Genomic DNA, 22700 nt, shown 5'->3' with positions numbered 1-22700 from the left:
TTTATGTTTCATTGTTACTTATAATAAAACCACTATGATTGAATTTTAAATAAGAATGAAATTTGAAAAATGCCAGAACACTCTTCTAAAAACAATTTTTTGCAATGGTTTAAATTTATTTAAAACTAATTAAATAGAATTTGAGTTTCATATTTTTGTATAATTTTTAATATTTTATTAATTATGGGTAAAGATATATATCTTTGGTAATAATTAAAAGTTATTTAAAACTACAAACTCAATTGAGAAAACAATTAAATAAAATTTGAGTTTCATATATTTTTAATATTTTACCAATTATCGAAATCAAACCAATATTTTCCATTAGGTCTATGTACAACGAATAATATATGACAATCATTGCAACACATGTGACACCATTAAATAATAAAGCAAAAATTCATTCTCAATTGTTCAATCAACTTTAATCATGAAAAATATTATATACCAAAGAAGAAAATGCAATGAAATCTGCTATCTTTTCTTTGCCTTGGACCCGTATAAAGACTCATTTAAATTGTTTCTATCTTTCGCACTAAAATTGTTAAGAAAAATAAATGGGGAGAAGACTTGTTGCTTCTTAAGTTTTTCTTTCTCTCATTCCTCTATTTTGCTATGAATATTAACTCTCTACAATTAACAAATAAAGAACAAACAAAATATTTGTATAGTATGTAAAAAGTAGAGTTAAGAACACAATGACATACCTTTTTTACATAATGCTATCTAATGACCAATCCTATTTTGAAGGTGGTGTTTAAAATCATAAATTTATGAAAAATTAAGATGATTGTAATATCGAAAATCAAAACCTAAAAGAAGAAAATATAGAGGAAGAACAAAGATAGAAAAATAGTAATGACAAAAAACTAAAAAAATCAAATTAAAAATAACTTTTCTGTAAATATGAAAAAATGAAGATATAGTTTAGTTAATGTTATGCATGATTTTATTTAAATTCATAAAATTATTAGTGAAAAACGTGTCTTATGAGGACTTTCAAATTTAATCTCTGAAAAAGTCATTAAATCTTAATATTTTAGAAAAATATAAATTGATAATATAATTTATATGTTCAAAAATATTATTTATCACACATTTCAATTATGAAATTATTTATATATTTAGAAGTAATTGTTTATTATAATATTTATAGTTATACAAAATAGTATTTATTTTGTGTGATTCGCATGCTAAAATATTTATATAATTAATCCTTAGAAATATTAAATATATAGCAATCTACCTCTTAAGAATATTCTTAGTGGCAGAGTGTTTAATGAATAAAACTTGTTATCTTGTTCCAGACGTGTACCTTTCTTCATTTCAGAGTCTTCTGATGCCCAATGCAGATAACAATTTGCTCCAACCTGGAAGAAGTTCTAACTCGCAAGTTTCTTGCTTTAAACCTTTTTATTTTCTTTTATTTCCCTCAGTATTCTATTTATCTATAAAAAAAAATATGCTATTGCAATTTAAGTTAGATTAAAATCCTAGTATGATGGTTAAGTTGGGGGGAAAAGGTTGAAGATTGAAGCCAAATTGTATGTTTTTAAAGATGTGTCTTGCTCAAGAGTAAAGTAGAGATAATCAAATGGGAGAAAATCATATAAGCTGTTTGATTGAATAAAAATAAGAAAAGGAATAATTTAACTACAATATACATAGAAAATGAAAAGTATTTCAAAAATTAGACATGTAATAAACATAAATATTTTTTTCATTTTCTTATATTTTTCTAAAATAAAAAAAAATCAAATTACATATTTTTAGTATTTTCCTTACTTTGCGTTTTTCTAAAAGAAATAAATTTTGCATTTTTTTTCATAACACAAAACAAATGTAATAAATTAGCATTGGATTTAAAATGAAGTAGAAAAACAATTTGACAAAAAGTAACCAGGTTTGATGAGGTGATAAGTATTACAAAAGACATGATAAAAATGTTAAAGTTCTTACAAAAACGTGACATTTACGTGCAACACACACAATGTTACACCACAATAAAATACTTATAAATAATCAAACATAAAAGTAATATTAAGTGATTATTCTTTAACATGAGTATCCGTATTTTTTATTTATTATTTATATATAATTATGTTTAATATTAAAATTGAATAAACAATATTATTATTCACACACTTATATTATCATATTATCAGTATAAATTTAAGTTCATTTTAATAAATTCAAATATATAAAAAAACACGTAAATTTGATAGTTTTTCTACCGCGTATTTTCTATTTTATTAATTTATTTTGGTTATTTGAATATTTTTTAATTAAATCTTAAAGAAGAGAAAAATTACCAGTTTTATGTCTCTTCTTTGTACTCCCACATGTTCTTGACCTGGTAGTATTTCACAAAATACTCTAAACAAAATGATGATTACAATCACCCCAAACATAATCATAGTAGTCAGCACATTGGTATCAAAACTCATTGCCCCTAATCAATCTTCAAAATGAATCACAAAATATCACAGCAGAGTGTGCACATGTATTACATAAATACATGTTTCAACTCTTGAGAAAAAAAATAAAATTATTGTGACCCAAAGGGAAGATGGATGGTGGGGAAGAGAGGACATCATAGTTTTTTAAGGAAGTTTGAACATTTTGGTTTTCATTTATGTGATCCACCATTTAGCTAATTAATTGAAGTTAGACTTCTATAATTATTTCTATAAATATGACTAAATATAAGCAATTGATTTTAATAATTTGCAGTGATGCTAATTTCTTCCTGTTATCTTGAAAGTACAAATAGTAATAATAAAATAATGTTAAATTTGTTTTTCACTCTTTTCAAGTTGCAAATCAAATGTTACCTCTAAATTCTACTAAAACATAATAAACATATTAAATGTTATACCTTTAATTATGTGTTCTTAAAAGTCAACTTCTAAGTTTCACTAAATGACATAAATATATTAATTGTCCTTACCTCTAATTATGTGTTCTTAAATAAAAAAAAAGGCAAACCAAGTTAAGAAAATCAACAACTCAAAAATAGAAAATATGATTACTACCTAAACTAGCATTCATCTAACTCATTTCATATGCATATCCTAAATCCCTATAAGCAAACCCAAGACTTGAAGAAGAATTTGAGATATAAAAAAATATTTATAACAAAAATATGTTTAAATCAGATTGTTCTATTCGTCATATAATAGGCAATTTCTGATAATAAAAAAAATTGTAGTAAAAAATAAATATTCATAACTTAAAATTTCAATCTTTATTATTTTTAAAAACCATTTTTCTTAAAAAAAAACTTTCAATTTAAAAGATTTTAAATTTTTTAAAAAACAACAACAAATATATTTCACTTTTTTTTTATTTTTAATTTAAAAATAGCTTTTAAATAGGAAGCACACTGAAAAGCACATTCTAATAAAACGTTTGATACAAGAAAAATAATCGTACTACACACAAAATCAATACTGACGAGGTTGATAAATCAGAATAATTATATTTTTTTTATTGATAAAAATTTATATGGTATTTTTTGCTGTAAATTTATATTTACTTGAGAAAAGTTAAATTCTCACCTTTATATAGATATAGTTTTAAGCAAAACCTTAATTAAAATTTACATAAAAACTATTTTTCTCTAAAAAATATTATATTTAAAAATTAAATCAGATATGGAAACACATATTTCAATTTCAAATTCTAAATATATTAAATAAAATTTCATAAGAAAATTTCCACCATCTTATATACCATTAGACATAATTGAATTGAATTGTTGGTTCTTGGCAATGTAACACATGGGAGTATTTATAACGGTTTGAGGCACAAATAATTTATGTTTTTTTGTAGCAGGACGTTATTTCCGTTACTAATACTTCAGAGGATTATAAAATAATTACAGTTAACAAATATTACACTGAATCAGATACTTTCAGTTTGCTACTTTCAAACATTCTCAAATCTCTAATCACTTTTGGTTTGTTTTTTCTTTCTCTCTCTTACCCAACCGTGTGGTCCAGATTTGTCCTTCGGTCACCGACTGCGCAGGTAACATTTTAATTCAACTTTTTTAAAACCATCAAAATTAACTTAATTTATTATTATTTTTTCTTAAAACAAGTTGAATTATTGTTTTAAAAATAAAATTATATTAAGAGATAAATTAAGTTAAATAAATATTAGAATAAATTTAAAATTTAAAATTAATTTTAATTAAAACTAAACTTTTAAAATCGTCTTTATTGTTACATATATACGCTAAATCCGTTTGTATTTTTTTTATGTCCAATTCTTACATTTTAAATCTAGTTTATCTACAAAACTGAATTTAAGGTTACGATCAATTTTATTTATTTTATAAAATAAACATTATTAAACCTTTTAGGGTTTAGAATTTCGGGATTTAATTTATTTAATTTAAATTTTAATAGAATTAATATGATAAAATTATATTTTAAATCAATCCAAATTACATACCAAGTTTTAATTAAAAGTTTAGCAAGTTTGAATAAATGATTGGAAACGAAAAATGAAGTTTATACTCTCTTTGACGTTGAAGTTTTTCAGAACGAAATTAAGAAATGTGATTTAATTTTAGATTTTCATTTTTTAATCTTTTTATATTAATTAGATTTGCTTATGTATTTTCAAGTTCTGTGATAAATAATTGAAGATATAACAAAAATATTTCATCGATGTTATAAAATGACAACTAAAAATAAAATAAATAAAAAAACTAACTTTTTTAGTAAACTATTAAAAGAAGTTGTAGTAATACACATTATTTTTTAAACAAAGAAAGAATTAAATATATTTTTTTTTATCTTGGAGATAGTAAATTTATTTTTCTCATTTAATAATAGCTATGGAAAAGAAAAAGGTTCCTTAACTTAACTTGGTAAAAGTTGTCAGTGGGAAGAAGCCAAGAGAGATCCATCTTCATACCCTGCAATGCAATGCATGGAAGCCATTTTCTAAATTCTAGGAGAATCGGAGCATCTCATTATTTTGAAGGATTACTGTAATTTATTTTACACTTTATTTTTATCTGTTTGTAATTTTGTAATCCCTATTTAATTGAGAATATGCTATTTATAATTTTCTTTTTCGTTTTCTTCCTTCTTTCTATAAAATGTATCATTTCTCATATGAAATAATACCGAGATGAAATGGCTTTCTTCATACTCTGCTCATAGTTCAGTTCCACTTAGTAAAATCTCTGTTTTTGTCTTTCCAATGGACTGACAGAACTGTCTGCAAATCAAACTCTGTTTACAGTTGGATATGGGTGGGGCTTCATATTATTGGCTTGTGATATTTCTTTTCCATATACAATTAATCTGTTATTAAGTAATACTAACAATAGGTAAACCTTGTCTAAATGATTATTTCTATATGGTATGTGAATGTTATGTGAGCTTGCAAAGTCATTATTTTGTCATGTGTTGATAGCATTTCTAGCTTCATCTATATGAAGTATACTTCATTTTTATTTTTATTTTAAGACTCATGAACAAATTTTTCTTTTTGATTGAAATCATAGTTTTATGATATGATTTTATTTTAATTATGCAAAAAATTTCTGTTTTACATTCAGGATGGTGTAATGGCAACTCATGACGAGGAAACTAGACGATTTTTCAAGCACTCTTCTGTGCAAGTGCTGCTTTGTCCTCGCATTGCTGGAAAACGACACAGCTGGGCCAAACAAAAGGTTTGGCTTGACAATGATTCTACCCATTAAAATATTTTTATTTACTGGAACAGTTGATTCATTGTCTTAGAATATTTTAAACAATCTCCTCCTGTTCCCAGTTAGGTATACTTTATGGGGACCATACTACTACTGATAGGGTGGATCCATTTGGTAGTTTGCCTAACTTTTTGTCATGAATGTCAGAATTTATGACAAGATTTAGTTTCTCTAGCTGTTTCTATATCTACATCTTTTTGCATTGGATCTCTGTTTATATGTTCACATACTTCTACAATTTCAATTCTAGAGTTCCAAAATAATTATTTTCTTTCTAATTATCAGGAAGTTGAAAGAATATATACACATCATCAGAAAACTGTAATTGTGGATGCTGATGCTGGAAATGGCAAAAGAAAAATTGTAGCATTTGTTGGTGGACTTGATTTGAGCTATGGGCGATATAATGATCCCCACCATCCTCTCTTTAGGTCACTGCAGACACTGCATAAGGATGACTATCACAACCCTACTTTCACGGTAGTATATTTCTGTTTGGTTGTATTATCACTAGATTTTTCCATCAATCATTTCATAGGCAACAAAAGTAAATGTGTAAATTAAAGCCACTAAGGTTTATAATATAACTCCAATTTTTAGTAGTTCTTGAAGAAACCAAATTTCGGCAAATAAATATTTCCATATTCTTGTGTAGGGAAGATTAAAGGATTAGTTTTAAGTGTATGTTGTGATAAGTTCAACACACTTTGAATAGTAAATCTATCATTGCCAGTCGTGTAGAACCTCATATATAATTAGAGCTATTAAAATGGGCTACCCAGCCTAGCCCACCACTGGTTGGCCATTTGGTGGGCCAACTGCTCACTTATCAGTGAGTTGCACAAAAATTAGTTCGGCTCTGCTCACCACAAGTTAGTGGGTTAAATCGGCCGAAATTCACTTAATTTAAAAATTGCAAATTTTTAGTTTTTTTTTTCTTCAATCTCTTTTTAATATGAAAATGGGAACCAAAATACTGGAATAACCATAACAAAAAAAAGCATCACATTGATATGCACATAAATGACCATGCCATATGTTAATATGTATAAAAGACAATACCTGAAAATGATAATTCTAAATATCATACTAATATGCATACAAAGTACAAACACTAAATGATAATTTTAAATAACATCCAAGTAATTATCACTGGTTGGTGAGCCAGCCTGGCTAACCATTGGTTCAACTCAGGTGAGCTGGGTTCTTAGTGGGCCGGATCTCACAGGCTTTGACCCACTTTGACAATTCTATCTATAATGTGTTGTTTGTTGCTATTTAGATGGTCTTTGAACATGTAAATCTATTCCATATTTCTGGCACATCTAAAATTTTCCTGCAAATTCATAGTAGAGTTGTTCTCCTATTTTAGCCTTGCAATAAAAAATAATGGAAGTATGTAGCTAAGAACTAATACTTATCAATTCTAAAACGAAGTTTGTAACTAGAAGACCATATTATTCTGATGATGTGGATTTTACAATGATGGGGTAATGCTGGTGGCTGTCCACGGGAGCCATGGCATGAATTACATTCTAAAATTGATGGTCCAGCAGCTTATGATGTTTTGACCAACTTTGAAGAGCGCTGGCTAAGAGCTGCGAAACCTGAAGGAACTAAAAAATTTACAAGTTCATATGATGATGCATTGCTTAAGCTAGACAGAATAAAAGATATTATCAGTTCAACTGATTGTCTTAATCTTAATGAGGATAATCCTGCATCATGGCATGTTCAGGTGCTCATTTGATTAGTGCTGAATAGAGATTTAGAATTTCTAGAAGCAGTTTAATTTCTTCTCATTTTATCAAGTTAAAGGAAACCATTGAATATGCATGCTTTTGGAATGCAGATATTCCGTTCAATTGATTCAAATTCTGTCATGGGATTTCCGAAGGAGCCAAAAGATGCATCAAGTGTGGTAAGTGAAAGGTTTTAATGTTTCTAAGTTTTCTTTCTCATGCTAGATTTCAATTCATCAGACATGAGTCACCGTATGTGTAATGAAGGGATAGTTAAATATTACTGTGTTTATGCAGAATCTAGTATGTGGGAAGAATGTTCTGATTGACATGAGTATACATACAGCATATATAAAGACCATTCGTGCTGCACAACATTACATTTATATTGAGACTGCATTTTTCATCGGGTCTTCATATAATTGGAGTCAATATAAAGACCTTGGTATGCAACTCTTCTTTCTGAATATGTTTGCCTTTTGCTTCAAGAATTCCTTCTTTTACTGTGCTGAAGATTTTGAAGAGCATAAATTGTTATGGTATATCAGTTTTTATAAAGGATAAAGCATCCTAAGCGAAAATTCATTATGCAGAATTTATATTTTACTAATTAAACTTGATGATCTACGAATTATGTAAAAGAAAAAAGACCAGTTCCTTTCAAATCCATGATATGTTATTTTGGTGCATTTTATATGGATCAAAGGCTCTGGAAATTACACGAGTATCTAATAGCAGATAGTGTGGTACATTTTTTCTATTTCATTAAATTGTTTGTAGCCAAATCTTACGAAAATATAAATCCCTGTCGTTCCTCTAAAGGTTAATAATTGAATATTTAACTTGTTCTAATTGTATTTTCAAGGTGTTATCAAGTGTTTAGTTCCTTTTATACATTCATGACATATCAACTGTATCTTTAAGTTGTTAATTTTCTTTGGCCATGTTGTTGCAAGGAGATTTGAACCTACAACCTGTAGCGAGTTAGCACGTACTTGAACTTCTCACCACTAGACACTCCTGGTGGATTTTCTATAATCACATACTGGGTGAAGATGAATAACGAGGTTGATTAGATTGTTTCAAATATGTCATTTTAACGGTAATTCCATGTTTTTGCAGGAGCTAATAATTTAATTCCAATGGAAATTGCGCTCAAGATTGCAGCAAAGATAAGGGAAAATGAGAGATTTGCAGTGTACATTGTTATTCCAATGTGGCCAGAGGGTGTTCCAACAGGTGGTGCCTGTTAAAGGATTCTTTTTTGGCAGGTATGCTTCAACTCACAAGATAAAGGCCAGTATTTTTTGTCTGACAAGGATTTGATTGAACTTTCATATTATCTACCTGGATTCCTGCTTTATGAATCGTGATTTTGAACACCCAGATGACCTGTTGATTTCTCGACTCATCAGAAAAAAAGAAAATGACTAAAACTTATATTAGGCTGGAACAACCTTTAAGTTGATAATAGTTATGCGACTTCTCGCCCCATAAAGCAACCTGGCTTGATCACTAGTCTGACTGTTTTAATAAAAAGTGTAAAAATGCTGTAAAGAATCGAGTATTAGTTATTTTATTTTATCGAAATGATAAGGCCTACGATAAATATTCTTTTCAATTGCGTTCTATTCTGGCTTTCCTTTTATGCAATGTTTGAAATCCTGTCTTTTAGGTTTTTGATTGGTCACCCTGGCCTCTAGTTGCATATAAGCTCCATTTTAATCATAGACCAGTATTACATTTTTTTCTCCTATGCTTTCTGCTTTAGACCACGTGGCTTCTTTTTCCAACAACTAAGCCTTTTTCTCATTACATTGGAGCAGCTGCATGGATCAACAATTCCATTTGGCATCATAAAAAACCAAACTTCCATCGAAATTACTTACCTTGCAGTTAGATAGGGAATTTTACAATTCCTATAATATTCGAGTACGTTGAATTTGAATTGATCTCGTTTTGGGCTTGAAGCAGAATTTTCTCCACAAGACTATTTGAACTTCTTCTGTCTTGGCAATCGTGAGGCAATAGATTTGTATGAGAATGTCAGTGTGTCCAAAACTCCTCCGCCAGCGAATAGTCCACAAGTATGAATGCTATGCTCCCATTCCCTCTTCCCTTCTCAATTACATTTTTCTACTTGCACAGTTTTATGTTGGCTAATGCCTATTGACGGCCTCCCCTGAAAGATTCTAGTGTGTAGTTAAAATTACATTTTCAGAAAAAAAAAAAACGGAAGAGCATGGAGGCTCAGAAAAAATTTCAATTCTGCTTTCCCCATTCCCACTTTCCTTCTCAACTACATTTTTTCTGCTTGCATAGTGTCGTGAAATAGTGGGTTCGTATAAAGTTATAGATATGTATTACCAATGAATACCAAAAGTTTCATGATTCTGTTAGCATGTAGATTGCCCCCTACAACACAAAGGGTGAAAAACTGTTATATACTCTATCCAAGTGTCTTAATTGTTTTTTTTCTTCATCTGTCAAATGCAATCTCCCTTTAATGCAATTTTAAACTTGTGCGCCGGCGCTCTTTGGCCAGGAAAATAGTAGAAACAATCGACGATTCATGATGTATGTTAATTCAAAAGGTATGATAGTTGATGATGAATATGTCATATTGGGGTCTGCAAACATCAACCAGCGCTCTATGGAGGGAACGAGGGACACCGAGATTGCAATGGGAGCCTACCAACCTCATCATACCTGGGCAAGATTGTCGGCTTATCCACATGGGCAGGTTAATTTTATTGTAAAGTTAGTGGCTTGATTGAAAGATCATTACTTGAAGTTGAGATAAATTACACACACATGTCTAATAATATATTGTGAAGTTGATCAAATCTACACCTTTTTTATTTTTCTGTCAACAGCTATCTATTATTGCACACTCTAATTTCTAAAGTGCCCTCTTTACTTTATTTGAGTCAAATCCAAATAATCAGGCCCTTGCACAAAACAATATCTTTGGGCTTATTTTTGGTTTCTCTAACTGCCAGGAAAATTAATATGCATTTCCCAATATAATTTCTAAGGTACTAAAAGTCTGAATTTAGCTTCTGGTTTACTAATTTTATGTTTTTGTAATGTGTGAAGTGAAAGAGTAATAGTTGTAAATAGCTTCCATGTTGTTTTGACAATGTTATTTTTACATTTGACCTGGCTGTAATTCTGTGAAACTATACATGCAGATCCATGGATATAGGATGTCACTTTGGGCTGAACATACGGGTACTATTGAAGACTGCTTCTTACAACCAGAGAGCCTTGAATGTGTTAGAAGGATTAGAACAATGGGTGAAGAGAACTGGAAACAATATTCAGCTAGTGATGTAACAGAGATGAGAGGGCATCTTCTGAAGTACCCGGTAGAAGTTGATGAAAAGGGTAATGTAAAATCCCTTCCTGGCCATGAAGAGTTCCCAGACGTGGGAGGAAAGATTATAGGATCATTTTTGGCCATTCAGGAAAATATGACCATTTGATTATTTTTTACCTTCACATTGTTGCAATTAGGATGTAGGATGAATGTAAATTAGAGACAATCTTTAAATGCAAAGTAGTTGAAGAAACACCCTGTTCAGTGTATATAGTAATAAAATATTTTTCACTCATTTTTACAGTTGGATCGTTTTTGAATCTCTAACTATTTTATTTGTATTTTTACATTCACATTAATGGATACAACGTGGCATTCTTCCACTTTACAACTGCTAACCTGGTACAAGACGCTTTTAAAGTTTGTTGTTTACTAGTACTGACGCGTGCAACCCAGGGACTTTTACAAAAAAATCAATTTTAAATTACAATATTATAGAAAATAAAAAATTATAATTTTTTGGTATTATATTAAATCTGTAATTACAAAACACAATATAAGTCCTGTAATTATTAAGAATTTAAAATAGTTAAAAGAAACAAAAATTAGATACAAGTATAATTGAAATTAATAAATATGAAATTGACAAAATTTTTAAAAAAATGCAATAGGACATGGTAAATAATAGTATTTTAGTATGTCTGTCTTGTTTTCATAAAAAGACAGCGAGTCAAAATAGAAAAAAAAATATTCTATATATAGGAATGAAAATAATGAGAAAACATGTTTGAGATTATTGAATAAACAGATTTTGAAAGAAGGCAATAGAGTATCAATTGGAACATAGTATTGAAATCGAAATTTATTAACTTATGAACAAGTAAACGTAACATGAACCGTATACAACATATTTGCAATAAGTGACATTAAATAATATAATTTATTGGCAGAATAACAATATGTACCTATTAGATTTGCACTATATTATATTTACTACAACCTTTGTAAGGCAAAAGCTAAGTTTTTAAAAGGACTTGCACTTAGTCACACAACATAACAAAATGAAGAAATAATAGTAAATGGAATACATAGTTGTTTTTCTTTAACTACCATAATTTTAGTGTTGAGCAATATCACATCTAATGTCAACACATCTCAATTAGCACAACACATAACTTAGATGAAAAAAATGTGGAGGAAAAATAATAGACCTACAAAATAAATGTAACCCTAAATAACATAAATTACACAAAGAATAACATATCATATATGAAGAATGATTTTGTACCTATCATAAATTTTGTTTTAATACTTTAAAACAAACATACTGTTGAGGTTAACACTGTAAGAAAACATAACATTAATTAAAATGAATTAAGATATATACTACAAGACCATCATGAAATAGAAACCAATTTTCAGATACCAAAATAATTAGTTGCAATAGTAACTAAATTAGAGACCATTTTAGAAACTAAAAAGAATTTTAGTTTCTAAATTAGTTTCTATTATTGTTAAATAGTTTCTAAATTGGTATCTAATTAGCAACCAAGGTTTTAATTACCAATTATTTAGAACCTCAATAAAATGCTCCAGATTTTTCAAACTTCAATAAATAAATATAATTATATTTATTTATAAATAAATATAATTAAATTTATTTATAAATAAATAATTAAAAACTACATAGTTTTATTATATTTTATAACTAAATTCTCTAAACTTTTGAAAGTGTAACTTTACATTACAAATAATTTTTCTAAAGTTTAAAAAATTTATTTTAAAAACTCACCAAAATAACCTTGGATAACAAGAATTTCAACAACTAATCTTGGATAATAAGTATTTCAATAGTATTTACTGGTAGTAGTTGGTTTATAAAATTTCTAGTTTTTTTTTTGTTACAAGCTCATTCTTCGAAAAAACTTAACTTATTTTGTTTTAGCTTTTGATGTACATATCTTTTATGTGCAATTTTAGTTTTAGTTATAATTATTAATATTTAATTCTCATAATTTTGAAATATTTTAAATTAAGGTCTTTTTATTTTAAAATGCATCTAATAATTAATTCACTGTGAAAGTGAAAAGTGATAAAGTTATTTTTTCCTCGCAATATGTTCTTGCAATCTTTGAAGCCCTCGAAGCCAAGAACACACATGGCTTTGAAGCCCCACATCTGATAGATAATGCAATTATTTAGGATATATAAAGCAGTAATAAACACCAACTGTTGTCAAGCTAGTTAACGGTGGCTTGTGACCAAGTTGGGGGGCAGTAAGGTGATGAAAGAAGCAATGGTAGTGCCTTATTTAGTGTTTCTTCTCCTTAGATATAATAGATATAAGTGTGGCTGAATTGTGATTCATTGTTAGGACTGTCGTCAGTGACCATTGAGTCTGTGCAAGAGAGAGTGTGTCTATGATGGAAGAGAGAAGTCATAATGATTGTTAGAGATGGTGGAAAATGGGGTGAAAGTCATTTTACAAAAATTTGGAAACTCATGGTATTTTACTAGGGTTCTTAAACCTACGGTATTTAACAGAGGTTTTGAAATCCATTGTATTTTAGGACGGTTTTTAACCCTATAGTATTTAACGGAGGTTTTTAAACTCATGGTATTTTACGGAGGTTCTTAAACTCATGGTATTTAACAGGGGTTCTAAAAGAATTTTCTTGAGGTTTAAAAAAACCCCAACGAACACCTTTCTCATGGATGGTTTAGTGGGGAAAACTGCAACCCTGGATAAATGACTTAATAGAGGTTTTAATGTAAAAATAAAGCCCTTAAAACCATTTTTCTTGTTCTGTTAATGTGAAGTTATCTAAAAAAAAAAAGTTTTATATCCTCTCCTAAAAAAGTTATTCTTATATTTCAAATAATTTATCTATCTGATAGTTAGGAATGAAAATTATAAAATCCTCTTAAAAATTATAAGTGATTTAAAATACTTGTAAACTTTATCTTTTATTAAGAGATTAACAAATATGCACTTTATGTCTTTTATTAAGAGATTAACAAATATGCACTTTATGTCTTTTATTAAGAGATTAACAAATATGCACTTTATGTAATCAATAAGAAGTAAACTGAGATTAGTTATATATAATCATTTTGATTATAGTGAAATTATAAAATTGTTTTGTGAGGAACTATTAAAATATTTTGTTTGAAAATAGGTTCAAATAGAATTAATTTCAATTTTATTAAAGATTTTTTTTAGAACTAACATTTTGTGAGGTTTTATAGAGGAAGTCCAAGAGTATAAATTGTTCTTTTATAAGTTTCAACATTCAGTTTCATCCAATAATTAAATTTTTTATTGCAAAATATTAAAAGAAATATAGTGTAATTGATTTTTAAAAATACAAAAAATAAAAAAAAACTAAAAAATATTAAAGAGAGAAGGAAATAAAAGTTTAGAAAAATATACTTTTACAGTAAATATATGTTTAATATTGATTTTTAAAAAAAAGTATAAAAATGATAAGTATTTCGGTTGCTTTAACTTTAAAAATGTTTAGAAGATTTAAAAAATAGTGATATCCGAAAACAAAACAAAATAAAATAATTACAATGACTTTTAATATAAATATGGATAGTTAAAAATAAAATAAAAACTACTCATTTATCTTATAAAAAGTTATTCTGAATTAATATGTTTTTTTTCTCTTCCACGAGCTCATCATATTTACCTTTCCAAAATTTCATTTTTCTTACTTGGTGTTTTATTCACACGATGAAGGAAAGACAAATTTGAATATTCCTCTAACCTTCACTAACAAATATACACTATGTTTTGCCAAGTTGGTGCTTTTATCTTCTTTTTTTTCTTCTTCCAAACACCATTGAAGACACACTTTTCATATTATTTATTTATTCAATCTTTAGATGAATTTATTTCACTATACCTTATACCATTTTTTAATGCTACTTCATAAGTTGTTTTGTTCCCATTTTTATCTCTCTACTATTTTCTTTTATCTTATTATAATCTTTCCTTCACCCTTCCGTTTTAAAAAACCTTAATATAACATTATAATAAAAAATAATCAAATTATTAGTTAAAACACAATATCATGTATATAATCTCATTTTATTTAATAACAATTTAAATATGAAAACAAAATCATAATTTTACTATCTCTTTTAAGATGTATTATTTGAAAATGTAAAATGTAATAATTGTTTAAATGTATGAGTAGTTACCAAACTTAATTTATAACTAAAATTTCGTTTTATATTTACGGTATAATTTAGTTATTAATTTGTAAACACTTTTAATTTTATTAGCTAGTTTATCATCAATTTTCTATACTTTCACTTAATTTTTTCCAACTTTAACAAACTAATTACATTTGAAGGATTTTTTATTTTAGAAGAAAAAATAAAATAAAATAAAATTAAAAACATTGAAATATGATTAAAAATACAATTAGAGCACTTCTAACTATTAAGTTAACTTTATAGGATCTAGAATTACAAGAAATGTTCTTTTACATAGACATAATATTAAGCACAAACTTGCTCAGTGTTTACGGTCCTTTCTAAAGTATTACTGGACTCTTGCTCAGTGTTTATGTTCCTTTCTAAAGTACTACTGGACTCAGCCAGAGAATATCTAATGGTAATTACATGTTCTGATTCGGAAGAATTTGATACTGACAATCGACATACTGGACAGGTTGAATTTTTTTTCAGCCACGTATGAATGCAATAAATGTGAAATGTGTGACCACACTTTGTGATCTGCAGTACTTCGTTGTCTTTAAACTCTTCCAAACAAATCACACACCTACAAAAAAAATTCACTGATTTATCAACATTTTGATTCTTTAGAAAATGTTTGTTTCAAAATAAAGGATAAAATACAACAATCCTTAAGAACATTGACTATAAACTAGACTAACTGTGTGCTTCCCGTTGAAACGAAGTGTTCATGGTTGAAACTCAACGTGGGGGTTGCAGCAACAATACCAGGTTCAGGGTCATTATCATGAAATTCTTGCTGGCAAGTAAACAGTGCAGAAGTTAAAATCTGAAGCACCCAACATGAACAGAACACAGGCAAAACAAAAGTTATTGGCTTTAAAAGGAAGTATACATGCTAATTAATACCAAGCATCCATTTCTTTATCTGATTAAAAATTTTCATCACATATTTCCTCTACAAAATTGAATGACACCTGAATCACAATAAAGATTTGACATAACATTGCTATATATCATTTTCTCAAATGAAGTTTAAAAAATAAGCACAATTGAAAGCCATAACTTTTAAGTAATAAGAGTTTAATATTTTGTTTCATTACCTATCACTAATCATGTTACTTAACTATCTAAATGAACTCAAATGAAAAAAAGGAAAAATATCAGTTCTACGTTAGTTCTTGGTATTTCGACTTGCTCTTGATCTCGCAGTAATTCACAAACTAATTTAAGTGTAATGAAGACAATAAAAATTACAAACCCCCCAAACATAATCATAGCAACAAGTGGATCGGTATGAAAATCCATTTCCTCTGATCAATCTTCAAAATTATGAATGACAATATATGTGTACACAAAATTAAATCAGAATATATATGTACACAAAATTATGAATCACAGGTATTTATGGAAGAAAACAAATATGATTTTGTTAAGAAAAATTTGAAATCCGTGTTGCTTTGCTTTGGTGTGGGAAAATCAGAATATATGTACACAAAATTATGAATCACAGGTATTTATAGAAGAAAACAAATATGATTTTGTTCAGAAAAATTTGAAATCCGTGTTTCTTTTGGTGTGGGAAGATGGTGTCGAAGAAATCATAGCATGTCATTTTAAGAAATTTGGTAAAGAGAAAGGACACCTTAAGTTTCATTATTTAAGCAAATTACTTGACAAAAAATTAGGCTCTTGTCAATCAAACACGTTGCCAACACATGTATTTCCTTTGGTATTATATAATAAAAAAATGGTAATGATTTTGTAATTATTTTGGTATGCATATATATTTTTTTTTATCAATTTTACTCTTATTAGTATATTTTATTTTATTATTATTTTGTTTTATTTTGGTATACATATCTTGTGTACACATTTTGATTACTTTTATCTTTTATATATAATATTAAAATATCAAAAACTGGAGAGTTTTTTACTTGAGAAACCAAAAATTTGAATTTGAAATATATTATGATAATATTTTTATAACAATATATAATAAGTCCTGATAACTAATATATAATTAAGATTCTCTTCATAAACTGTTTTGTAAGTGTTATTTTGGTATATATATTATTTTAGCAATTTTACTCTTATTAATATATTTTATTTTTATTATTATTTTGTTTTATTTTCGTGTACTTATATACATATGCTTTTTTCTACTTTTATCTTTTATATAAAATATTAAAATATCAAAAACTGAACCATTACTTATTTGAGAAACTAAAAATTTGAATTTAAAAAAATAATATATTTTTAGGATATATTATTATGATAATATTTTTATAAAAATATATAATGAGTCCTCGTAATATTTTATAACTCTTATTATGGCATATATATTTGTTTACCAATTTTATCATTATTTGTATATTTTGTTTTATTTTGGTGTACATTGTGTGTACATTTGTTTTACTTATATATTTTATGTATAATATTAAAATATCTAAAACTTGACATTTGCTTATTTTTTAATATATTATTTAAAAAATTTGGATGCAATTTTTTAAGATTTTTTTTTTCTTTGTGATTCTATCTATCCTATCAAACAAAATAACCATTGTACTCTTAATATTAGATTTTATACACATATTTTATTTATATATTAATATAAATAATAACTAGTTGAAAAATTCAAGTATATATGGACAATTCAAAGTGTAATATCTGACGCAATAATAATTCATTTTAGAAGTATATTAATTTGTTGTATTATATCGTATCTTTTATACCCAAACATCTAAAACACAAGATCATCTATATCTAATAAAATTAGCAGGGATGGGGATTTGAAGCCAAGTTCCTTCAGCAATCTTTCAATAACCAAAGAAAATTTAACCACTACACCAAACAAATTCTTTAGTTTTATTATGATTTTTATTATACTTATTATTATTAATAATACTAACAATACTAACAATACTAACAATACTAACAATACTAACAATACTAACAATACTAACAATACTAACAATACTAACAATACTAACAATACTAACAATACTAACAATACTAACAATACTAACAATACTAACAATACTAACAATACTAACAATACTAACAATACTAACAATACTAACAATACTAACAATACTAACAATACTAACAATACTAACAATACTAACAATACTAACAATACTAACAATACTAACAATACTAACAATACTAACAATATTAATTATTATTTTACGATCATATTGACTTAATTAAGTTCATTATAGGTAGTTGGTTTTACTTGTGTTATAGTAAAGAATATTGTCAACAAACAATATTATCTTTTAACATAAAATGATGACTTTTACATTAACTATTAATTAAATCTCTAATACATATTACTAGTTAGCATATCATTATAGTTTAAACTATATTAATTATTCCATAAATCTATGTAAAAAGTTGTTACTAAATAACCCTTTCTACTAATATATAAATCATAATGACAAAGTGATTAAATAATTTATAATTTAAAATATTTTAAAAATTATACATTATATCAATTTTAATCTATGTAAGTAAATATTTGAAAATAAGATTTTTTTTATTGACAAAGAATAAAAAAAATTAAAGGAAACATTTTAAGGATATTTCAATCATTATACAAGAATCTCAAATCAGAAAAGAAGTGTAAGATACAAGCACCTATATAGCCATCTAACAAAAACTTCACAACTACCTATAATAACCTATATTTGAAAATAAGATATCAAATAATTTTATATTAATATATATATATAATATGAAAGTAAATTTAAATTTAACCATGAGTTTTAAAAAATTAATGATTAAATAAAGAAATATATTAATCAATATATATGTATTTATAGTATTAAAGTTATATTAATATTATATAATTTCTTCCTTTTTCTCTCTATCTATCTATATCCGGATAAAAGTAATATTACTCAAGTCAAATAAAACTACTATACACACACAATAAATATCTAAATGTATATTTATATCAAAATTAATATTAATAATATGAATATAATATTGATAATATGAATATAATATTAATAATATGAATATTAATACCAATAATATTAATAATAATATGAATATTAATACTAATAATATTAATAATAATATGAATATTAATACTAATAATATTGATAATAATATTAATAAATATTAATAATATGAATATAATGTTAATAATAATATTAATTATAATATTAATAAATATTAATAATATGAATAATATTAATAAATATTAATAATATAAATATAATTTATTTTATTATTATTATTATTAATAATTATATTAATATGTATAAATTATATTAATATGTATAAGTATAATAAAAATGATAATATGACCAAAGAACTTGTCTGGTCTAGTGGTCAATGCTTCCCCTGGTCACTGGAAGTTACCACATAGGTATCAATACTTAATACACATCAAATATCAGTCCATACATTATCCCAAATGTATGAATTTAATTCCATACCATTCCATCATACAATATCATTCAAACACCCCAGAAAATACACCTAACTATTATAATACAAGTTCTACCGATTTTTATACAGACTTGGGGTTTTTCAAAATATTTCTATTATAAGATTATGACTTACAAAAAATACAAATATTAACAATATAAGGTTTAAAACTACATCTTAAAGCCCTCTAGACCTTCCAACACCTGTATGATCATCTGTTTGTGTACGTAGTACAGTTGTTGCAGTTCAAACACAACAAGAAAAACAAGGGTAAGCTAATGAAAAAAAATTCCAATAACGTATTTAATTCATGCAAAAAGAACCAATCAAACTAATCATTTATAAACATTTATTTAAATGTTGTCATCTAAAATTTCAATACCAACTCCATAATCATTCATATAGGCCACACATGGATCTATTTTCAATCATAATAATTGGATTTCATTTCAATCCCATAGTCTTCCGGAAGATTTATTAAGTATGCCCCTACTAGAGACTAACACTTGATCCAAAGATTACCAGCAAATCCAATAGAAAAGATCAAGGTAAGTTCAAACATCCAATATCGAATGTCTACAACGGGACCCAGTTTGTATGAACTCCCTTTCAGCTTCTCACCACTTGATATCTTAGTCTATATGACTTAGATCATCGGTGAAGTTAGAGGATCTCTATTAAATGTAGGTTTTTCATACTTAATGTCATCAAACAACAACTTATACATTATCCCAAATGTGTGACATAAATTTCATACAATTTTCATCATTCATATTCATATTAATACATATTATTCAATCATATAACATTTAAAAATTCATACCATTCAAAAACTTTTCCAACATCAAAAATAATATTTAACTTTCTAACTATCAAAATATAATATTTATCAAACAATTTTATCAACTAACATCCCTGCAATAGAAATTGAATATTGGGACAACGTCCCCTCCATGTACAAATCTTCTAGCCTAGGGTGTTATGAAAAATTAAAGTTAGCTTCCCTTACCTTAAATTCCTTATTCTGATGGAAATTCTACCTCAAACAGGGGAGAGCTACTCCAAAATTTAGGAACCTATAACAAATATTACCAAATTTTAGTATGAGCTTAATCAAGTTGAGAGAAACACTTTTCTCAATTGGGCCTGCTAAGTTTGATGACTAATCTGATAGGGTAGAAATGTAGCCTGACTCCTCAGCTACTGCATGGTGTGATTAGATTTAGAAATAGATGAATTATGAAAGAAAAAATTGAAGAGAGGAGGAAAAGGGAAAGAGAGAAAAAAAATAAAAAGAAAAGAAAGAAGGTGAGGGCAGTGGTTTTAGGTTTGACAATTATCCCCCAACAACAAAAATTTTCGTCCTCGAAAATTAGCTTACCAAGAAATATTATTCTGTTATCTTCTTTTATTTTTCAAGTGGAATCACATTACATGAGATTTCACAATACTTTGACTATGTTGATATTTCTACCATGAAGTTACCTTACTTAAGAACCCAAAATTTTAACTGACTTCACTTTAAAAGAGAGATCTTTTATTTAACTAAATCAGAAACTAGGAGATGATTGTGACCAATTATATATATTTCCTTAGTTATGATACACGAAGAACATGATGAATGTTGGTTAACGGAAGAGATAAACAATTTTATAAAAAATAGAACCTATTCTCTTGAGAATCTAGTAAGAACCTATGAATTTTGGAGTCATCTTCTTAGATATGATTGCTCTCCTTACACCAAGGAATGACGTAACTCTCATAAAATCATGCTTACCCAAGGAGAAACTTAATGGTCTTCTTCATTTATCTGCATTAGATTTCTGCCAGATCAAAGATGACTTCAGTCATCATAGTTCTCAAAATTTGGCTCACAGTTGTTGATAATTGAGGTGATGAAAAATACACTAATTGTTTTTTGAAACTTTCTCCTGGTGCATGTTAATGATTGCTTCAATGTCTTTTTTCTCCATTTCAAACAAATCATATAGGTCAACCCCGTGATCTTTGAGTATTTCGCAGTATTTGTGCTGAAAGGTTCTTGTCAAATTGCCTAAGAAATGTCACTTAACTCAATGATACACAACTTTGTTGTATTCTAACATGAACAAAGACATCTCACACCAACCTCTTTGCAAGCATATCTCTAATAACACTCATGTTATCCAATCCAAGCTTGTCCTAATATAGGTAACAAAAAATTCCAAAGAAATGGAATCCATAGAAACCCAAGATAGGTATAATTAAATCAAATGGATTCTTCCCATATTTATTGGGAGAACCTCTTTTACTTTCTAATGGTCATATGTGGTGACAACATCACTAGCTCATTTTATTCCTCTGGAAATATTCTCATATTCAGAAGGACGTGCAACATCAATTACTAGAGACCTCTACTTAGAACTAAGAGTAAAATCTACCACCATCTCACTCCACCCAATACCATGTGCTAAAGGATTCATTCCCAAGCTTATGAAAAATAAGAATGACGCAATCAAACACAATCTTCCTTAACATTAGTTACAATACCTTATGTCACTTCTTCACCACTTTTGTTAAATTGAAACCTCTTATCTCACCCAATTAATTGCATTACCTCAAGCATATCATTATCTTCCATAGGTAGAACATGCATAGTGTTTATTAATCCATACCATATTACTCATAAAATTATTTTTCTTCACTGTATGTGACAAGTAGGTGATAAACTTCATGGAAATATTATTACAGGGAATGTCAAACTATGTTAACATACTTCTTAGTCATTATTTTTCGGTCTTTGATTTTATTTTATTTTTAAACAAACAAGTAACTACATACTTGACTATATCTTCTTTCGTACCATGTCACCAAATAAACTTCCTTAAATCTCAATACCCTTGGTTCATACTTAGATGTAGAATGAGTTTGCTTTCATGACTCTTAGATAACCTGATGGAAAAGGGCCAAGCATCACTGCTACTGATCATGTCATATTGGGCCAATCACAAGGGCCATGGCTAGAAGGCTTGAAGAGCATTGGAACACTGCTACTGATGGCAGAAAGACTTATCTCTACATGCTCCAAGATGTCCAAATTCAATCGTAGAATAGCTTTTACATTTTTGTCAAAAGTAGCATAGTTTAATTCTTTTGTATTTGTGTTGAAACATGCAAAGTGGTACCTAGAAGGCTAACCTAAGTTTAATTAGAATTTCCTAATTCTAATTCAACCTAGGTCCGACCCACATTTAACCTAAATGAGCGT

General features: G+C 27.3%; 1 pseudogene; it reads left to right on the top strand.

Annotated features, from left to right (window-relative positions):
- The window catches only part of LOC137817952 (phospholipase D beta 1-like), a 31879-nt pseudogene extending 20785 nt beyond the window's left edge, over nucleotides 1-11094 (top strand).
- Nucleotides 11095-22700: the final 11606 nt, after the last annotated feature.

This window comes from Phaseolus vulgaris, chromosome 10 (assembly GCF_000499845.2).
Source record: "Phaseolus vulgaris cultivar G19833 chromosome 10, P. vulgaris v2.0, whole genome shotgun sequence".
Classification (NCBI taxonomy): domain Eukaryota; kingdom Viridiplantae; phylum Streptophyta; class Magnoliopsida; order Fabales; family Fabaceae; genus Phaseolus; species Phaseolus vulgaris.
Note: the sequence above shows the minus strand (reverse complement) of the source record. Positions and strands in the feature narration are given on the sequence as shown.